At 43.9% G+C, this 22627-nt stretch overlaps 1 protein-coding gene and 1 non-coding gene across 4 annotated transcripts in view; both read left to right on the top strand.

Moving 5' to 3' along the window:
• LOC126364640 (tyrosine-protein phosphatase non-receptor type 13-like) overlaps positions 1-22627 on the top strand; it is a 729752-nt gene that overhangs the window by 616238 nt on the left and 90887 nt on the right. The gene's annotated exons all lie outside the window — the stretch shown is intronic.
• Positions 1072-1145, top strand: Trnat-ugu (transfer RNA threonine (anticodon UGU)). The gene has a single exon. It is a non-coding gene; the product is annotated as a tRNA-Thr (tRNA).

The raw sequence follows: 22627 nt of genomic DNA on the forward strand, positions 1-22627 counted from the left end.
AGAATCGCTGCTGGATTGGATTTCAAAACGTTATTCGGCAGTTGGTTCAAATGGCTCTGAGCACTATGGGACTCAACTGCTTTGGTCATTAGTCCCCTAGAACTTAGAACTACTTAAACCTAACTAACCTAAGGACATCACACACATCCATGCCCGAGGCAGGATTCGAACCTGCGACCGTAGCAGTCGCACGGTTCCGGACTGCGCGCCTAGAACCACGAGACCACCGCGGCCGGCGGCAGTTGGTCATTTGGTTTTGGTTCTACCTTTAAATGTAGAGCGAGCTGCTCCAGTTCTGACCCCAATATAAAGCGGGGGTCTTTTCAGTGAAATATCAGGCGAGCTGCAGTGGCGAATATTTTGCTAGTGATTCGCGGTTCTAGTACGACACTTACAACTAACGAAAACCTCTTGATAACCTTGGTCGGAACAGTGTAATGGGATTTTTTAAACCTAATAGTATGTGAAAGTACTGGGTGGTTATAATTAAATTGATGGTGAATACGGTATCAGAACTTTCGGACATTGGTGATCTTGCAGCTTTCGAAGAATGAAATTACAATGAAATCCTGAAATCCAGACCAATAGCTGCTTACAGGCGTTGATAAATGTCAACGGGGACAGTTGAAAATGTGTGCCCCGTCCGGGACTTGCTCCTGCTTACATTCGACTTTTTTTTGCATTTGTTCGTTCCTGCTCGTTGTATTTGGTATGAGCAGACGTTACATGACATCCATCGAGGTTCATTGTTGATTGTTTCACTCAGATTTTTTTTTTTATTACAGAGGCCAGCCAGCTCTGACCGAACACGCTGAGCTACCGTGGCAGCGTCTGAGCCATCGAGTACACAGAGGATAGTGCGACTGTATGGACGTATCTCTGTCACGCTCCCCGTGAGACCCACATTTCCATCTTACTGTCCACACACTACATTTGTAGATTGAATGCCGCTAGTAATGAGTTATAGTGGGCCGGGGCACTACAAATGTAGTGTGTGGACAGTAAGATGGAAATGTGGGTCTCACGGGGAGCGTGACGAGATACGTCCCTGCAATCGCACTATCCTCTGTGTCCTTGATGGCTCAGTCGGATAGAGCGTCTGCCTTGTAAGCAGGAAATCCCGGGTCCGAGTCCCGGTTGGGGCACACATTTTCAACTGTCCCCGTTGATATTTGTCAACGCCTGTAAGCAGCTAATGGTCTGGATCTCATTGTAATTTCATGAATTGATGGTGTTCCAAATGCTGCACTGCGGGCTGTATATGTCACAGGACGCTGAAACATGGTAGGTGTGGTCATTAATCAATGTGCTCGCGTAGTAAGGTGGAAAAAATAATAGCTCCACTTTCTTCCACCAGATGAAACTATAGTGCTGTAAGCAGTCAGAATGTTATGTGGATGCAGGAGAAGGAGAGGAACGATCAAACACATGACATCGGTGTGTTGAATATGGTCTCCCCCATCTTGCATGTGAAAATAGTGGTATGGACACAGTGGCCCTCCTGCGAAGCTGGTATCACGTGTTGCACAGTGAAGTCCTTATAATGTACAGAAGTCACTGTAGATCTAACAGGCCCGCGAAGTGTCATCTCCTTGAAGAAAAAAATGGACCGAGAATGAAGGAGCATGTAAAACCACACCACACAGTCATGTAAGTTGAGTGCAGTGTTCCTGCATTACATGTGGCGGGGTAGAATCAATCACATATGCGACATATCTGTGGATTCACGGCACCGTGCAGAGTAAAATGTGCCTCGACCAGCCAAAGAATATTCCCCGAGCACATGTCACCCACTTCCACGCGTGCCAAAAAAACGAAGGGCTAAATCACATAGTGGTGCACATTCTGAATCTTGCATGGATAATAATGTGAAATGCACCGCAAAATGATTTAAACTGGTGACGAGGGGACAGAATTTCTGTGACATCTCGAGCAGTGGCGGCAGAATTTGAGGGATATACTGCACGGTCGGATACAGTTATAGCAACTTCAATAACTGCCCTGGGAATGGGCCGCCTCTCTCCCCCTGCTGCACCATCTAAATAACCCGTTTCTTCAAATGACATGGGTCTTCGTTCCAGTTATTTCTATTGCCGGTATGCCCACAATGCGCGCTGCTACTGCTGCCATCCTGGTAAAACAACTTTGCCAGCAGTGCTCGTTCCTACTTCTCAGTAGCCATTGCGTTTTGTATGGAAAACTTCGAACTACGTAAACCTTTAAACCAACAGTCACTTTACAAAAAATTCGCGCGTCACCATGCGGCAAACACCTTATTGACGTAAAAACAAGAATTTTTTCTGTTTACAGCGCCATATTTTCACCTGGTGGCCGAAAGTGGAACTATTTTCTCCAGAATGCTCCGCTAGCGCACCCATTAATGAACACACCTACGATGTTACAGCATCCTGCGATGTATACGGCTCGCACTGAAGCACTCTCAACACCCTCAGTTTAATTGTAACCACCCAGCATATTTGCTTATGCGCATGCAGAAGAAGTCGACGTTCATTGTAGGCGATGCGATCGACGACGACGACGACGACGACATCTGTTAATGGCGCCACTGTCTCCAAAATGTCAGTCACTTTTAAGTACTGTTGCTTCTTACCTACATTTCTTGTAGTATGACTCCTCAAAATGTGATAGTTCCAAATTCATGATGCGGTTGACATGGTTCCAGTCATTTTGGAAGTTTCTGCTCGAAAACAGGTACGTAAACACACTTTCGCCTTTAATAGAAACAAGGCGTAGGCGCTGCGTGCACGCGCGAGCGCACCACGTGACCACCTTGCTCGCTCTGGCGGCCGTTTTAATAAACTGTCCGTACGGCGCGATTAAGTGAGGCGGGGTGCGGGAGCACAGGCTGAGTGCGCACCTGCGTTCAGCTCTGGCCACGGTTGCGCGCTCTGCGCTGTCAAGCGGTTATGCTAATAAGCGCCGGCGTATCTGAATAATATATCCCGCTAATTCCGCAACCGCGCTGTGGCAGCGGCGGCACCAGCAGTGCGGCAATCGTTTCGCGCCAATACGTCATCCGCTGCGGACCGTTAGCCGCTGAATTCGCGGCCGCGTAATTGCTGCACAACAGGGAGTGTGAGCGTGCATATACGCAGGCATACGGCAGCGCAATTGCACACCCAATCTCTAACGCAACGCAAAAAGACACGCCTTCCCTCCTCCCTCTCCCCCCGCCCCCCTTTCTACCAGCCCCATTCACTGTAACTTGTCCCTATCACACTATACACAGGGAAGAGCTGACACCGAACACATCAGTTTCGTGATAGAAGCGAGAAGTGATTTCAGTTCTCGTGCTGTATGGCGAATTGACGTGAATGCTTCGAATTATAGGGGTCGTCTCTGCTTTTCAGTACAGAAAGTATTCCGTTCTATTTGTGGAACTGAACAGGAGATATAGCTTTACAGATGTATGGGAGGGAGGGGGGGGGGGGGGGAGGGAGAGGTGTAGAGAGAGAGAGAGAGAGAGAGAGAGAGAGAGAGAGAGAGAGAGAGAGAGAGAGAGAGAGAGAGAGAGAGAGAACGAACAGATTGGCAGCGATTTCCTCAGAACATATCACACAATAGTCATTTGTGCAGTGGTATATTCCCCATACCTAAAATGCGTCCAAGTAAACTGTAGTGATTATCTGTGTTATTACGCAACATTACGAAACTGAATTTAATGAAGCGCAATTGGTGACCACTTACGAAAAGTCAGAGAGGGGGATGCTTACAAACTTTCTACTTTCTTTTGTAATCAATACTTTAATAAATGACAAGGTAATGTTAATCAGAACACAAGGAGAAGTTGTGATCTAAATAATAATAGATTTATTCATTCTCATCACAAGACAAAAAATGGCTAAAGAAATGTCACGCAAACATTTTCATTTGACAAACACTTTCACTAATATGGGGTCTATGGTGGACAAAGTGATCAGCTGGGGATCGACACACGACACTAACCAGAACACTAATCACTTTATCTGACTTCATACACGTGAATAGGGGGTATGGCCTAAAAACTACGCTACAGTGAAGCATCTTTACTTTCTTTCTTATCTTTCGCTTGTGCCGTTTTCCCCGCGGATACACAGGGTCGGCATGGTTAATAGGATGTAGCAATGTTAGTTGAAGGGGTGGCCGGACGCCCTTTCTGCTGCCACCTTGTAGCCCCCTCCCCTCCGTCCGGGAAGGAATTAGTGTACCCGAACTGGCTGCGACTAACGTAACCATGGAATAGTGCGAAAGTGTCCAGATGTCTGCGAGCCGTGTAACTGAGGCGGGACGTGGGGGGCCAGCTGGGTATTCACTTTGGGGGATGTGTAAAACCGCCTAAAAACCACATCCAGGCTGGCGGCACACCGGCCCTCGTCGTTAATCCGCCAAGCGGATTCGATCACGGGCCGGCGCGCCTACCCGAGTCCAGGAAGGAGCGCGTTAGCGCGCTCGGCTAACCTGGCGGGTAGTCAAACATCTCTACTATTCCAAAAAGGAAAATATGGTTCGAAAGAACAGGGTGCTTAGAAACATATTGGAGCCCTACGCCATAGCGCAAATATTTTACCCTTCTCCTTGTGAGAGCTGCACACCACACTGTGTTCGGTGACTGAAGTCATGGACGGCAGCAATCTGTTATTGTTGGCGCGCGCCCAAAAAATGCAAGTTCGCGTTCAGCTAATTCGGAACGCAGGTTCTTCCCTATGAGCCTCTGAAACCCGATGTTTCTGTGCAGGTGGACCTGTTTGCTGGTCTGCCAAACCAATTTGCCTCCGTCTCACGACTATGCGTGACAGAATATGTCAAATGTTTAGATGGCCGACTCAAGACAAATAAGTACACCCACGCACCACTAGTTGCGTGCATGATACTAAAAGTAGTACCTCTGATGTTTCAAAAGGTGAATGGCACAGGTTCTAAGTGGCTCACTAGCAAAGGACACCGTCTCACCATTTAGGTAGAGACCTGCAGTTCTTAACGAGCGGAGTGCCAGTGCAAGAGTGGTCACTTTTCTCTGTCCGCTTTCCTCGCCAGCTCGGTAGCAAAGCACATTTACATCTTAGACTACTCCCATTTTAGCACAAGCCAATAACGAGCTGGAGCACCACATTCGAAGATTGGAGACTGCCCCCTTGCTCTGCTTACACAGATTTGACCAATCAGAGACTTCAAAGTTAATTGAGAGAAAAGAAAAAAAGATTCAGCTTCGCGGCCTCTTTCCCAAGTGGTTATGCCATGTCTTTTTTAACAACAAGACCAGAATGGAGCCACAGCCCCCCATAAACCGTTTATCATCTCCCCTGTTCTATCTACTTCCAACTTTCCAAAGAACGGTCATAAACTCACTAAAAGCCTCGTGCCTTCACAAATATGTTTTGTATCAGAGTCTGGATGTCTGGGCGCCAGTGACCTGTCCCGCGGAAGATTCGCAGAAAGCTCACAGTTGTCTCTTATGCTTCCTACCTAACAAGAGCCCTTCCTCTGCCTCGTTGCCAATCTTCACTGCTTTGCCCATTGGAGCAGTGTCTCCTTGGTGCTAGTTAACCTACCTGAACGCGGACCGCAGCCGACTGGCGCCATCCAACCTGTCCGCACAATGAGGCCGCGGAATTCGGCTGTCCGGAAATGTTTTCACGTAAGTTCCGCAGAAAAATACGCTCCTCTCGGCCCTCAGTCGCCGTACGCTTTTACTGCAGTCGTTGAAATCCGACCCTATTCCTTTCAGCGCAGGTAAAGCTTACTAATATTCCTTCACTAGAGCATACAAGCTAGAGTCGTAACTGCTGCCCACCATTTCATCACGATGTATGAAGTCATTTCATAATAAAGATCATCTTCCTGAAGAATAGCATGCGGCATGACACCGAATCAGAAGTGAGACTGCCCTGCAATCTCTCATGCTGCTTGTGAAATCCATATCGGACATCATGTTAATTGTAAACTGTATTCTATGCCATCCTTCATGCACAATGTAAACATAAGTTAACATTTATGATAGTGATGACTAACTGAAAGCCAGCCGCGGTGGTCTAGCGGTTCTAGACGCTCAGTCCGGAACCGCGAGACTGCTACGGTCGCAGGCTCGAATCCTGCCTCGGGCATGGATGTGTGCGATGCCCTTAGGTCAGTTAGGTTGAAGTAGTTCTAAGTTCTAGGGGACTGATGACCACAGATGTTAAGTCCCATAGTGCTCAGAGCCATTTGAACCATTTTTGAACTAACTGAAACCCTCAGCTGCCGTAGACATTGGCCCATCCACTCATTACTCGCGCACGCTTTGGCGATTCTCGTAAGAGTTTGGGCAACCTGTGCGCATTCGCACAGACGAAGGTCAATGGCTGGGCAGCCTTTAACTATATGTATGAAGACAGTAGCTGTTCTCGAAAGGACAGAATACTGTTGATGACGGTGCAGCTTTTCCCTGGAATAAATGATGACTAACTGAAACCATCAGCTGCCGACAGGTGGTGTTGATATACCTCGATGTGGACAGCTGAAAATGTGTGCCCCGACCGGGACTCGAACCCGGGATCTGTCTATAAGGTATATTACATATGTAGAGCAGGGTGTATTAAATATAAAACAGTGACGTATGTAGGAGCAGTCTCTGGACAGTGTGTGCCAGATAATGAGAGTGAGTTGACATGCAGAAACTTCAGCGCAGTTGGTAGCTTTGTGGGTTATAAGTAGCGACGAGAAAAGTAGCAGGTTCGCACCCACCTCCTTGTAATTTTGTTTTTTCGCCTTTTGTTTTCTCAAAGATTCTGGGTCGGTCTTAATCATTTAGAGAGAAGAATTATTTTAAAAGTCAATTTTGTTTCTTATAAATAATGTATTTGCTGCAATTGTTGTTGCAAATCCCAACGATTGAAAGTTTTCTCAGAGACCAGAAATCTTAATATGACTGCCAGTCTACGTCTTAAAGTAAACATCCATTACACACAGGAAATTTTTGCTACTATGAAAAGTTCTGTAAAAAGTATATACCTATCTCTGGGTTTACGGGCTGTCTCATGTTTGTTACGTGGTTTACATGGCTCTAAGCACTATGTGACTTAACATCTGAGGTCATCAGTCCCCTAGAACTTAGGACTACTTAAACCTAACTAACCTAAGGACATGACACACATCCACGCCCGAGGCAGGATTCGAACCTACGACCGTAGCGGTCGCGCGGTTCCAGAGTGAAGCGCCTAGAACCGCTCGGCCACACAGGCCGGCGCATGTTTGTATCTTCCCGGTAAATACCTTTTTCAGTGATGGTGAGTAGCTTCGAAAAAATCTCCTCTTCCATTCTAATGAAATTATGAAACGAATCTCGATCTTGAAACATATGTGATCAAGTACGTTGTTTCAGTCTGTTGGTAGTCAGTACAGTGTCGAGTGTACTGATATTATGCATGCCCAAACTGGCCTTAGACACTACTTTTCTGTCTTTTGAAACAGAAAATTGGATGAAAATTCAATTGAGTTAACGAATGACTTTTACTAGTATGTATCTCAGATCTTTGTACAGCGTTATGTACTGTTACTCTACAAGGAATCTGCTGTTCAGGCCCCAGGCAAGTCCAAAATCATCTTCGCGATTTCCTCCGCTCTTCTTCGATAATTGCTAATGCAGCTATTTTACGCGGATCATCTTCATAAAGAAACTGTATGGTTGGAGAGCCAAATAAGATTGACAACGGCCAATGGAGAGCGCTGTGGGCGCAAATCACGGTAACCATGTCTTCCCGTGGGCCGACGGTACTGTTTCTCGTGAGAGTGGATGTCGCGACCGCTTCCGCGTTCACGTTCACGTTAACGTTAACGTTAGCTGCCTCGTCCCATGTGAGGATGGCTTAAGGCTGAAGGTGAAGCAGTGGTCGCTCGGCTGAGCAACTTGTTGCGGTACAAGTGTCATTGACTCCTGGAGTACAGTTCGATTTTTATTGACACATATTGGTGTACGGAAATGGACTGCAGGATCAGGTAATAAATCGCCGTCTGCTCGGCCGTGTAGTTGCTTTACTTTTAGAGACCGCAGCTTCTGGCGCGGGCCGGTAAAAGACGCCAGCAGGCTCTCGCGAGGCTCCGCTTCCAGATAAGCGTGCCTTGCTGCAGCATGGCGTGGCCACGGCTCTTCCGGGCCCGCCAGCCTCGTTTGGCACTGCGCTGCGGCCGGCGCCCTGACTGCGTGCACAGTGGCTATAAATAAAGGCGGCCGGCCGCGGGAACCCCCACCCCTGTGGCTGCCGGCCTGACTAATTCGCCAGGCTGCGCGCCGTCTAAAGCCTTAGAGCCACTTCTCGGAAGTTTGCGTCGAGTGCTTCACAAACACATCTGCCTTATTTCCCTTCTTCGGCCCGAGCATCTGGCTTCCTACTTCTTGAGTACCTCCACATTCTTCGGGCGTGATTAACATCTGACTCTAGCAATAAACAGATAGCAGCTAATATAAACTCTTGTTTTTCCTAGACGAATGTATGGCGAGCAGGCTGAAGATATACAAAACTAGGAACACTCAAAATACCATCGCCTGCTATAATAGAGTCGAAGAAGTTTTTTCTTCCTCCGCTGTCCTCTCCCCTCCCCCCCCCCCCCCCACCCTCTCGCCCCGATAGTTTCTCTGAATCATTGCTCATTTTAATTTCTATTCACACCCGTGAGGAAATAAGTTTCAAGAAAAATCCTGCACAAAAGCATTAAATGCTGTTTTTGCGACTGCATTAATAGAGGCAAATCATTATGAGTTATTTTTAACCCACTGCTGCATGGTCTTATTCCAAAATTCTACACGTACACGCAGTCTTCAGCTTTTATGCATCCATATATACCTTAATTTTTTCCTCGTGTTGCCTACGAATCTTCCATTAGCTCATTGTACAGATCGTTTCTTTTCACTAAGTATACAGAAAAATAAGTTTTCGTGCATTAGGTCTTAGGTCGTGCAGCATGTCCAGCCAGTTTTCAGTTGCCATGGCTCCTTCACCTGCTGTCTTATACCTTACGCATTTCTTTTTCTTTTTTTTTTCTTTTTCTCCTCTGTTCTCGGTATTCCAATCGTACCTCTTTCCATTTCCTGCTGGACAAGTTTTCTCACTGCTATAGGCTAAAAATGGTAAACACTGCAGTTATTAACTTCCCATTTCAAGCAAAATACTAATTCATTTGTAAATAAGGCACCAAATTTCCCAAACGAACAATGAAATTTTATTTACCTTTGTGCTTATTTTTAGTTCTATCCCCACGTAGTCTCTGGTTGACGTAAGTGCACGAGTTAGTGGATTGTTTAAACAACGATGTCAACATTTGACTCTCTTCCTTTCAGTATCCTGCTTGCAGATAATTTTCAATCATGTTTTCTTGTTTGTTCTTTTAGCTTCATCATTATTTGTTGAAGCTTCTCAAAGAAAGCAAAACAATGCCGTCGTCAAGTCCAAGTTGATTCAGATAAGATGCTTTATTCATAAACCATGCTTACCTCAACCCATTTAATAAAGTACCTCTCCCAAAGCAATAGCTTCTTTTTCTTTTTAGCAGCGATTTTAATCTCTTTTCGGACTTTCACTTTTTTTATGGAATATAACATCACACCAACTAAAGTGCATAGTTATTCCGTGACGCCACCCCGTCTTTGAATCCAAGTCATTTAATTTACATTTTATTCATTTTTAGCAGGTTTCGTTGACCGTATGAGTCAAACATATTTGGTTTTGAAACCAATCACTATATAGTCCACAGGACGCTGCTCATAATATATTTTTTTAAATAAAAATGTAAAGGATGAGTAAAAATAAATTCAGGGTCTAAAGAAGAATCTTAGATATCACAACGAAAGGCTGAAGTACTACTCTCCTGTGCGGAATAAAAGAAATGAGCACAGAAATATTTTTCAAAATCGTATGACATTCAGTTTACTTCTGAAATACGACCTTACTTTACTGGTATTAGTTTAAGAGGACATGTTTGGTCACTTGGCGAGTCAGCACAAAGCGTATGTTGGCTGTCACAAGATAGCCCTGTCCAACCAGCAAGCCATTTAAGAACACCTCTGCTACGGAAACGGGAAGGCTGAGGAAAACTTGTCGTTAGCACCTTTGCAGATATCTGTAATTCAGGCTCAATTCCAAACAGTTTGACAGACACCGTCTTTTCGACATGCCACACGACTTTCCGATTTAATGTAGTGACGTGTGAGACGTTCTTATTTCATCTCATGACAAAGACGTTAGCAATTGTAGGGTCGGTGTTTTCCCTATTTCTGTACCAACCCGTGGACTCTTTGTTCAGTCCATGGAATTTATTATTTACATCTAGCTGCACAGTTCCTGTGAATTTTCTCCGTGGGATTGCATTACTCGTTGTGGTGTGCATTTGCATTGTTTTAACAACAATGGCTGAAGAGCTCTGCCACTGTTGCTGTTATGACGATTAGGCGAAAAGCAGTTCAGCCCGTCACAGTTTCGCGAAATAAGGCAGTTATTCACTCGTAATTGATTTCAGGTCTAATCATACCTGCAGATGTCGGCATACCCTTGACCAGATTAGGTATTGTTTCTCGTAAAGGAAGTCAATCTATCACACATGTCAGCATAATAAAAAAAGGCATTCTGTCTTAAAGAAGACAGAAAAATACGGTTTTCTATGTTAGAGAAGAAATTTACAGCATGTTAAAAAAGTGTGATATTTTGAAATATGGTAATAAAAAGCGTCACAAAAAATAAAGCCAGTAAGCGTGAATACAGAAACACATACCTTCTGAGAAATGAACATTTGTTCATAGGAGGAATGCAGTGCTGCTCGGTAAGCAAACCGCTCTGGTGTCAATCTGTACCATAACACCCAAGATACATATTAATCTGAACATAAGAAGGCTGCAGGCAGTTGCGTGGTTCGAATTGTGATGGCGCCGTAGATTGCATCAACTAAATATGACACACCGTCTTCTATCTCACGCGTGTGGACTGTTTACAGTTTGGATGCTAGAGAGCGCTGGACAAATAGGCCGAACAGCTAAGCGATGATACTCTGCAATATGACTATTTTTTAGCGTAGAGTGCACGGGCTCGCAAGCTGTTTCCATTTGCTGAACCATGAAAATAATTTCTGTAACGTCATTTGTTGAGTACGCTTCCAATGCTAAGAAGTTGTGGTAAAGAGGAAAGAAAATATACAAATGTACTGATGTAAAAACCAAAATGAAGCCATGTGAGACCTTAACTTATCCCGGCGAATTGAATGTTCGAATAACTTACGGGTTTACTGCCGGGTGACGACGTCAACCGCCGCAGATATTTCGACAGGTGCACACCCTGCCATTCTCAAGGCACAAATGCAAGGAGAAAGAAAGGTGCAAAGGGAATTTAATACCTCGGTTCACAGAGGAGAAACAAGGGAGACACCATACAGAGAACAAGTGTTAACACAAACAAAGATACCCAACGTCAGAAATACCGATAGTGACTATTACTCAACAGGTGAGGTAGCACTAATTCTGTCCCTCTGGTTTTTGATGAGAGACAGAACCGGATTCCAAGCAGCATTTAAACAATATCCACCATCTCTGTTTATAAGGTTGCTTGATAGTTTGATTTCAACAGCTTCCTTAATAACACTATCCCAATAGCTGGACGTGCAAGCCAGAATCTCCCTGTCTCCTCTGCGAATCGAGGTATTTAGTTTCCTTGCACATTTCTTCCTCCTTGCATTTGCGCCTTGAGAATGGCAGGGTGTGCTCCTGTCGAAATATCGGCGGTGGTCGACGATGTCACCCGGCAACAAACCCGTAAGTTATTCGAACAAAGTGAAGCCATTTGTGTAAGTACGTAAGACTCCACGCTTTGTACCCAGAGTTTTAGTAACTCTCCACAAAACACATATGAACCCTTTTGGAAATACAGTCCAACATAATTCGAACCATACAACTGGCTTTAGACCACTTAATGCTCAGACTCATGGATACCTTGAGTACTGTGGTACAAAAAGATATCGAAACACTTTACTGATACTATTGACCGAAATCAGTGCAACAATTCTGGCCACGGCCGCATCGAGACGTCTTTTAGCCCCTCCTATCAACAAGTATTCGTATCCCAGAAAGTACAAGTTTCCAGACGCATTTTTACTGGACTTTTTTCTCCCGTTTCGATGAGTGCTACCACCTCTCAAGATATTCTATACCTTTTTCTAACATCCTTTACAATGGAGATTAATAACGTCGGCCACTGAAAATGTTCTATGTCCGAAAAAGTTGCGGCAAAGTAAATAGTTCATTCGACGAAATCGTGATTGGTCGTACTTTTTTTCCTCGTGATTGCGCAGTTTACGCTAAGGCCTACGTGACCACCAGGCGGCGAGCATGGTCATAGTCGCAGACGCAGAGCTCCGGGAAACGCTCCAGCGTCACTCGGTGTTTCCTGGCAGGACGCGTTTCTTTTGAGTGACAGGAAGAAGATCGAAGCGCCGCTGCGCTTGGCGCGTAGTTACCAACACGGCGCCCTGCTCCCAAGACGCGATGCGGCGCGCCTCCCTGCTGTGGAGCCGTCGCGTTCTGGACCGCGACAAGTTCGCCCTGACACGTGAGTGCGAGTGGCCAACGGCCGAATTTTTCTGTCCGGCTCGTTCTTTCTTTCTTTCTTTCTTTCTTTCCTTCCTTCCTCCGCGGTCGATGGTAACATATGGAACGTTTAATGGGTCGTGCTGCTCCTATTGTCTTACAAGGTGAGGCCACGATGTTTGGTACGCGGATTTACTGCAAACTTCGTACACTCTTAGTACTCCATTAGGACAACAAAATGTGTAAGCAATAGCGCGTACTTCTCAAGCGTTATTGAGAAAATCGCGAGATAATTTCGATCGCCAAATATCTCAGATATACAGGGTGTTAGAAAAAGGTACGGCCAAACTTTCAGGAAACGCTCCTCACACAAATAAAGAAAAGACGTTATATCGACATGTGTCCGGAAAAGCTTAATTTCCATGTTAGAGCTCATTTCAGTTTCGTCCACCTACGCTCAGTGGAGCACGTTCTCATGATTTCATACGGCATACTCTACCTGTGCTGCTAGAACATGTGCTTTTACAAGTACGACACAACATGTGGTTCATGCACGAAGCTCCTGCACATTTCAGTCGAAGTGTTCGTACGCTTCTCAACAGCAGATTCGGTGACCGATGGATTGGTAGAGGCGGACCAATTCCATGGCCTCCACGCTCTCTTTACCTCAACCCTCTTGACTTTCATTTATGGGGCCATTTGAAAGCTCTTGTCTACGCAACCCCGGTACCAAATGTAGAGACTCTTCGTGCTCGTATTGTGGACGGATGTGATACAATACGCCATTCTCCAGGGCTGCGTCAGCGCATCAGGGATTCCATGCGACGGAGGGTGGATGCATGTATCCTCGCTAACGGAGGACATTTTGAACATTTCCTGTAACAAAGTGTTTCCATTCCGTGATTAATGTGATTGAAGAGAAGTAATAAAATGAGCTCTAACATGGAAAGTAAGCGTTTCCGGACACATGTCCACATAACATTTTCTTTCTTTGCGTGTGAGGAATGTTTCCTGAAAGTTTGGCCGTACCTTTTTGTAACACCGTGTATATACTTGTGCGTGGCCGTTTCTACCAGGAAGAGCCGGCAGGCGAGTGGTTAGCGTTCAAGCCCCGTGATCACTGGGTCGAGTGCCGCTCGTTTTTTTTTTTAAATTTCTAACAGTCATTTTCTATACTATTTATATTACACTTGATGTAATGGGAAAAATACGTGTAATCGGATGAACTTGTTACAATGTTATTTGTCAGTCTACAAATTTTTATTATCACAAATAATGTAATATTCATAACTACCGACTAGTAAACGACCACACGCATAAAGTCATACTGAAATTGTATGCTTGTCCGTGTCTTCAAAATTGTTCGTATTTAATCGAAAGAATACGAGAAATTGTCTGTCTTGAAGACGCTATGAAAATACACTCGATACTGCATGACCAATGATCAGCGCCGATATTTAACGAAATGCTGCGTTATGCTTGGTTTACTTCCAAATTATCGGCTGAAAAAGAGGTTTTTGAACATGTTAAAGAGGTTTGTTTTTCCACGGAAAACCTCAAAAGACTTTGCGTGTGCGGAAACATAGCATTTATTCAATGCTGCTGGTGCCGTTTAACTTCGTTTTTCATGTTTTTACGAAAAAATACCATCCCGCAATTTGAAATCGTAATGTCGAAAGCGACGATTAATTGTACATCTTTCGAAAGCCGTCTGTGCCGCTCTGAGGTAACAAGTTGTTTCGGGCTCCTTCCAGGTATAAGGGACGTCTCAAAACACGGAAAAGCATACATTTTCAGTATCACTTTATGCGTTTGGCCGTTTACTAGTCGGTAGTTGTGAAAATTATATTATTCGTGATAATAAAAATTTGTAGACTGCCAAATAACATTGTAAATTTAATAAAAGTTCATCCGATTACACGTATTTTTCCCATTACATCAAATGTAATACAAATAATAAAGAAAATGACTGTGTTAGAAATTGAAAAAACTGACGAGCGGGACTCGATCCAGCGACCCAGCGATTACGGGGCTTGAACTCTAACCACTCGCCTGCCGGCGCTTCCTGGTAGAAACGGCCACGCTCAAGTATATATATCTGAGATATTTGACGATAGAATTTATCTTGCGATTTTCTCAATAACGCTTGAGAAGTGCTCGCTATTGCTTACACATTTTGTTGTCCTAATGGAGTACTACGAGTGTACGAAGTTTGCAGTTAATCCGCGTTCGAAACGTCGTGGCCTCCCTTTGTTAGTCTTTAGCATGCGATACAATTGATGTCACACGCAATACCAAACGTGTCCGCTAAATGCGCTTATTGACGATCAACGTGAAATTTATTTCGTGCACACATATGAATGAAAAAATATATTGCAATGCAAACGCCTTTACTGTTGTGCGCAAAAGGCAGTTCATATCTGTAGATTGTATCTACAATGAAAATATTCCTTTAAAAGTACACAGAAATACGAACAGGTTCTCATTTGAATGACCATTTGGAAAAGTTCGCCTTTGAATGATTTTCAAAAGAATATTGCTTTTCCAGAATAATTTACATCTTCTTGTGTAGCGCCTCCTATAATATATCGTATTATATGTTTGTAACAGTTTTGTATTTGGTATCATGGATAAAAACTATCAATTGGCAACTGTAACAATGATATTACTTTTCAGTGTTTTACCGAAAGTTGTGATTTCTTTGTTGCTTCAGTTATTTGAACTATTTCACAGTACCATAACAGAATTCAAATGATGTAACAATGGCATTAAGCATCATTACAAAGATTCTTTTAGGTAAATTTTTACACTTAAATATATAAACCATAATCATCTTCTAAACAATCCCAAGCAATTTTCTTTACCTCCGTGTAGAGCAGCGTGGTATGTCTTCAAAAGATGGCCGGCCGGGGTGGCCGAGCGGTTCTAGGAATACAATCTGGAACCGCGCGACCGCTACGTCAAAGGTTCGAATCCTGCCTTGGGAATGGATGTGTGTGATGTCCTTAGGTTAGTTACGTTTAAGTAGTTCTAATTCTAGGGGACTGATGACCTGAGATGTTAAGTCCCATAGTGCTCAGAGCCATTTGAACCATTTTCTTCAATGATGCACGTATACCTTCACCCGCTCTCGCCAGTCTTCTCTGAAAATAGTTTACAGTAAGCCATCAGCATCTTTCTTCTTGTTATCTGAGACTGCATGGCTGAGATGTACTTCACCTCGTAGTTAAGAAAAGAATTTCATGATGGTCTATCCGTGTTCAGCAGACTTCCGCTCTTGTGCATCCTGCTGAGACTTTTAGACTTTAGTTGCCTTCAAATCAGTGTGTTTCCCATTCCTTCGTATTTGTAAATGAAAATGCATTTCTCTTATATGACCTAGATTTTGTAGGTCTTGAAATAAGAATTTCGAGTCTATCACTCACCAAAGTTTCTTACTTCACCCACTGACTCGCAGACCTCGTTACTCTACCGAAAACGCTGTCAGCAGTTAAGTAACTTTCTCCTCGTAGTAGCCTAATAATTATTAATATTAGTACTATGCAGTATCATCACGAGTTAGCACGGAAGCACTAACTGATGCTGACGGCTGCTCATACCTTCACAGGTATGGAAATCAGGTGACTACAACCATCATCTCGTATTGGCCGTAATGCACTATTTCTTTTTTGCACGAGATATACGAGTATGTGCTGAGCTTCGTGTTTGTTATGACCCACGTATTTTCACAGGCTTGTATCATGGGACATGTTCGAATTCTCTTAAATAGCGTGATGTATACATTTCTGCTTTTTCTATGGGTACTATTCCATATAGTATCTTTTCTCTTTTTTAATTGTGGACATGTTCGCCTTTACGTGTCAAGTCCTCAATCTGTAAGATGCGAAATCACAGTCGCTCTTGTTTCTTAATTGATTGAAAATGTGTTCATATTTATGTTCCGTGGGGTTTATTATTTCATGTATAGACAGACAAAATTAGTTCCATACCCGATGTTAAGTTTAGTAGTAGGACAGCAATCAGACACAGCTTTCCTAACTAGATCCTAGTGGACATGCTTCACCAGTGGCTTCCCCAGGTACTTCAGTCAATCAAATATATTACTATCCTGCATGACTTTATAAATGCTCGTTCACTTTGGTGTTGTGTTCATGACGCCCTTATACTCAAGTGTGGAATTGCCTATTCGACCAAACGGCCGCTGAGATTAACGGTGGACGGATAACAAACAATGATGTCACAAGCCCTTCATTCGCGGCAAGACTTTGATGTTCCGTCTGGTATAGCAGCCTTTCTCCTGAACTACCTGCTAAAATTCTGGGGACGACTGTCGTATTCTAGAGACGTTATGCTTCTACTGAACTTAATATTCGCAAGATTTACCTGCCTTGATCCTCTGCCCAGCAGATGAGAGACGATACATCTCATTATTAACATCAGGGACGTGGAAGACACAGGGTTTGTACCTCGCTGTCGAATGTCAGAGGGAGTAATTAGTTCTAAACCCGACAGGGGTATCAGTAGATTTTATGAAGGTTGACGAAAGAGCGTTCAGTATTTACTGATTAGAAAGTTACACAGAGATGGTTTGGCTTCACATTTTTCCATATATTCTAACCATCGGAAACCAATGCGTTCAGTTGCAATTTGTTCTTGTTACATGTACATCTACATTATTACTCTGCAATTCACAATTAACTGCCCAGCAGAGGGTTCACAAAACTACCTTCAAGCTACTCCTCTATCGTTCCGCTCTCTAAGAGCGCGCGGGGAAAAATGAACACTTAAATCTTCCCATGCGAGCTCTAATTTCTCTTATTTTATTATTCTGATCATTTCTCCCTACGTAGTTGGTCGCCAGGAAAATATTTTCGCAATCGGAGGAGAAAGTTCGTGATTGAAATTTGACGAGAAGATCCAGCCGTAACGAAAAAGCTTTATTTTAATGATTATTATCATCCCAATTCACGTATCATATCCGTGGCACTCCTCCCTGTTTTACGATAGTACAAAACGAATTGCCCTTCTTTGAACTTTTCCGATGTCCTCATTCAACCCCTTCTGATCCCACCCCGCACAGCAATACTCCAGAAGACGGCGGACGAACGTGGTGTAAGCAGTCTCTTCAATAGACCTGTTGCATTTTCGAAGTGTTCTGCCAATAAATCGCAGACTTTGGTTTGCCTTGCCCATGACATTATCTACGTGATCGCTCCAGTTTGTTATTCATAATTGTAATCCCTGTGTTTTGTTGAATTTATAGCCTTTAGATATGTGTGATTTATAGTGTAATCTAAATTTGTCGGATTCCTTTTAGTACTCATGTGGATGACTTCACACTTTCCATTATCTAGAGTCAGTTGCTACTTATCGCACCATACAGATAGCCTGTCTTGTCTAGATAATTATGCATTTCGTTTTGATCATCTAATGATTTTACAGGACGGTAGATGAAAGCGTTATTTGCAAACAATCTAAGAGGGCTGCTCAGATTGTCCCTCAAATCGTTTGTGTGGATCAAGAACAGCAGAGGGCCTATAACACTTCCTTGGCAACGCCAGATATTACTTCCGTTTTACTCGATAACTTTCCTTCAGTTGCTACGAACTGTGACCTTTCTGAAAGGAAATCACAAATCCAGTCACACAACTGTGACGATACTGCATACGCGCGCAATTTGACTAGAAGTAGCTTGCGAGGAAATCTGAAAATATGGAATCAATTTGACGTTTCCTGTCGACACAACTAATAAAGAGCTAGTTGTTTCACAATAATGATGTTTTCTGAATCCATGCAGATTGTTTGTCAGTAAATCTGTTTTCTTCGACGTAATTAATCATGTTTGAACAAAATATAATTATATTCCAAAATCCTACTGCAAATCAACGTTAGTGATATGAGTCTGTAATCAACGGATTAGTCCTATTTCCTTTCAAGGATATTGGTGTTACTTGGGCAACTTTCGAGTCTTTGAGTACGGATTTTATACGGGCGAGCGGTTGTATATGATTGCTAAGTTTGCAGCTATTGTGTCCGCATACTCTGAGAGGAACGTGACAATCTGGACCGGAGACCTTGCTTGTTATTTAGTGTTTTAAGCTGCTTCGCTACACCGAGGATATCTGCTTCTAAGTTACTCATGTTGGCACTTGATTTGAATTGTGGAATATCTACTTCTTTGCGAAGGAATTGAATTACTCTGCTTTAGTGGCACTGTCATCAGTAACATCACCAATGTTACCGCACAGTGAAAGTATTGATTGCGTCTTGCTGGTGGTGTAATTTACATTCGAAATAACTCTGGATTCTCTCTTTACAACACAGGACAAAACTCAGTACCTTCTCAACATACCTCAATGTCTCGCCGCTTCTATTGATACCCATCAGTCAGTAGACGTCAATTTCCAATAACTGCTGTGGCTATGTACATGTTCCGTAATTTGCCTCTATCCATATGCTAGAATTTTCTCCCGGCTGTAGCTCAGCTCAACTGTCAGATCATACCACTAACAACTAACAGTCCCAGTAACTAATCAATACGGGGCTCATTCTTTTTCTTTTAATTTTGGATAGTCCCTTTTGCACCTGTCGAATGGTGTGGGACATGATCCCTTTAAGCGTGCCGTGGGCGCTCTAATAACTTGCTAAAAACCAGAAAATTATTTCCCCATCCGTCTTTTAAGCAGTTCTCCGTGACCTATGGGCGGTGGCTTCATGACTTAACCTTTTGTCGCAATGCCTGTTATGTGTTGTCTGTGATTCAACAACCCACTTCTTATTTCCCACGAGTAAATGCTATTGGCAGCCATCTGATACTGAAATTTTAATCAGTTACCTCTATATAGATCGCCACCGCACTATTATTTGTTACCCACCGTAGCTTGGATCTACATTGCTGACTATTAAGACACCAACACCAAGAAGGACAGCAAATAACGGCTTCCCGGTCTCTGTTCAAAATTAATGCTATGGGTCCGGGTGGTGCCGAAAGTAGCAAAATTGACTTGCCGTATAAAAGAGCAGGGCCCCAGATCGCGTCCTCCGTACCTATATCTATTGACATTGCTGACGAGTTTTCTTTGTACCATGTTTACGTGCACACACTGCCGAAAAAAATTAGTACACTGGGAATGACAACGTTGATTTTCATCCGATGACGGCATATCCCACCTGAAGGATAGTAACTGTACTAATAATGGTTTCAACGTTGTCCGCCAACAGATAGCATAATGCCATACCTACCCTTGAATAGTGAATACTCACGGGCAGAAGGCTCAGTGTTATGCAAACGCGTGAAACAGGCAAGCAGGTAGCCATACCACTGAGACTAACTCGTGCTTCCAACAGCTAATTGAACGAGTCTGAATGGGGTGAAATTGTGGCCTTCGGACGATTGTCACATAATTTGGACGTGCTGCGGCAGTTACGCAACGGTGCTGGTAGCAGTGGTCCCGTGAACATTCTCACACCTGTAGACGAGGTTCCGGAGGTCCGCGCAACACACACCCGCCAGGATCGTCGTACTGACAGGGTAGCAGTTACAGGTCGTACAGTTGCCACAACACAGATAAGATGGCTTGTGAGCCCTGGCGGGTCAGCACGAACTGTTGCCAACCGGTTATTAGCCCTGGGACTACGGGCACGCATACCCCAGCCAGTCTCCCATTCACGCCACAGCATGGAAGAGCACGGCTCGACTGGTGACTTCACAGGATCACTTGAAATATGGAATGGCGACGTGCGGTCTTTAGCGAGGAAGAGATTCTGCCTGCACGTAAGTGATGGTCGTTTGCGCATACAACGTCGACTTGGTGAGTGTTGTCTCAGAGTGCATTATTCCAAGACACACTGTCCCGAACCCTGGACTTATCGTCTGGGGTGCCATAATCTACAGCTCTAGTTCACCTTTGATGTTTCTGGGGGGGAGGGGGACGCTAACCAGCGAACAGTACGCGCGTAATGTTATTAGACCCGTTATTTTGCCGTTCTTGTAACAGGAAGGTTATGTGATGTTCCAACAGGATATTGCTCGCCCACGTCCTTGAAACCAAACGTGCTCTGCAAGACGTTCAGCAACTTTCCTGTCCAGCACGCTCTCAGTCCATCACGTTTGGGATATGATGGAATGAGAAGTAATTCTTGCCACTCGTCAATCATCTCATGTAACTACGTGAACAGGTCGAACAGGCGTAGAATAACGTACCCCAGGACAGTATTCACCATCTGTGCGATCAACTGGATGCCAGTCGGAACCTTCTCTGCCGCCCGTGGGGGTTACACAAGTACTATCATGGGTGTTTCAGCATGAGTCGATAGCGGGTACCTCAGAACCGCTTGTCTCTTGGTCTGTAAGTGTACTCATGTCATGCACTCAATATGCAATGTTGCAACAACAAATCTTGAATGAACTGGAAACCTCTAAACGAGCTCAGATGGAAACCCAGTTCTAAGCAAAGAAGGGAAATTAGAAAGGTGGAAGGAGTACATAGAGGGTCTATACAAGGGCGATGTACTTGAGGACAATGTTATGGAAATGGAAGAGGATGTAGATGAAGATGAAATGGGAGATATTATACTGCGTGAAGAGTTTGACAGAGCACTGAAATACCTAAGTCGAAACAAGGCCCCGGGAGTAGACAACATTCCATTGGAACTACTGACAGCCTTGGGAGAGCCAGTCCTGAGAAAATTCTACCATCTGGTGAGCAAGATGTATGAGACAGGTGAAATACCCTCACACTTCAAGAAGAATATAATAATTCCAACCCCAAAGAAAGCAGGTGTTGACAGATGTGAAACTTACCGAACTATCAGTTTAATAAGTCACAGCTGCAAAATACTAACGCGAATTCTTTACAGACGAATGGAAAACCCGGTAGAAGCTGACCTCGGGGAAGATCAGTTTGGTTCCGTAGAAATGTTGGAACACGTGAGGCAATACTGACCTTACGAGTTACCTTAGAAGAAAGATCAAGGAAAGGCAAACCTACGTTTCTAGCACTTGTAGACTTAGAGAAAGCTTTTGACAATGTTGACTGGAATACTCTCTTTCAAATTCTGAAGGTGGCAGGGGTAAAATACAGGGAGCGAAATGCTATTTACAATTTGTACAGAAACCAGATGGCAATTATAAAAGTCGAGGGACATGAAAGAAGCAGTGGTTGGGAAGGGAGTAAGACAGGGTTGTAGCCTGTACTCGATGTTATTCAATCTGTATATTGAGCAAGCAGTGAAGGAAACAAAAGAAAAATTCGGAGTAGGTATTAAAATCCATGGAGAAGAAATAAAAACTTTGAGGTTCGCCGATGACATTGAAATTCTGCCAGAGATAGCAAAGGACAGAGCAGTTGAACGGACTGGATAGTGTCTTGAAAGGAGGATATAAGATGAACATCAACAAAAGCAAAACGAGGATAATGGAATGTAGTCGAATTAAGTCGGGTGATGCTGAGGGAATTAGATTAGGAAGTGAGACACTTGAAGCAGTAAAGTAGTTTTGCTATTTGGGGAGCAAAATAACTGATGATGACGATCGAAGTAGAGAGGGTATAAAATGTAGACTGGCAATGGCAAGGAAAGCGTTTCTGAAGAAGAGAAATTTGTTAACATCGAGTATAGATTTAAGTGTCAGGAAGTCATTTCTGAAAGTATTTGTATGGAGTGTAGCCATGTATGTAAGTGAATCATGGACGATACATAGTTTGGATAAGAAGCTTTCGAAATGTGGTTCTACAGAAGAATGCTGAAGATTAGATGGGTAGATCACGTAACTAATGAGGAGGTATTGAATAGAATTCGAAGAAGAGGAGTTTGTGCCACAACTTGACTACAAGAAGGGATTGGTTGGTAGGACATGTTCTGAGGCATCAAGGGATGACCAATTTAGTATTGGAGGGCAGCGTGGAGGGTAAAAATCGTAGAGAGAGACCAAGAGATGAAGACACTAAGCAGATTCAGAAGGATGTAGGCTGCAGTACGTATTGGGAGATGAGGAAGCTTGCACAGGATAGAGTAGCTGTCGTAGGACTTAAGACCACCACCACAATAACAACAACAACAACAAACGTGTGTGTTTAATTTTTTCCCGGC

This window comes from Schistocerca gregaria, chromosome 1 (genome assembly GCF_023897955.1).
Source record: "Schistocerca gregaria isolate iqSchGreg1 chromosome 1, iqSchGreg1.2, whole genome shotgun sequence".
NCBI classification, from domain to species: domain Eukaryota; kingdom Metazoa; phylum Arthropoda; class Insecta; order Orthoptera; family Acrididae; genus Schistocerca; species Schistocerca gregaria.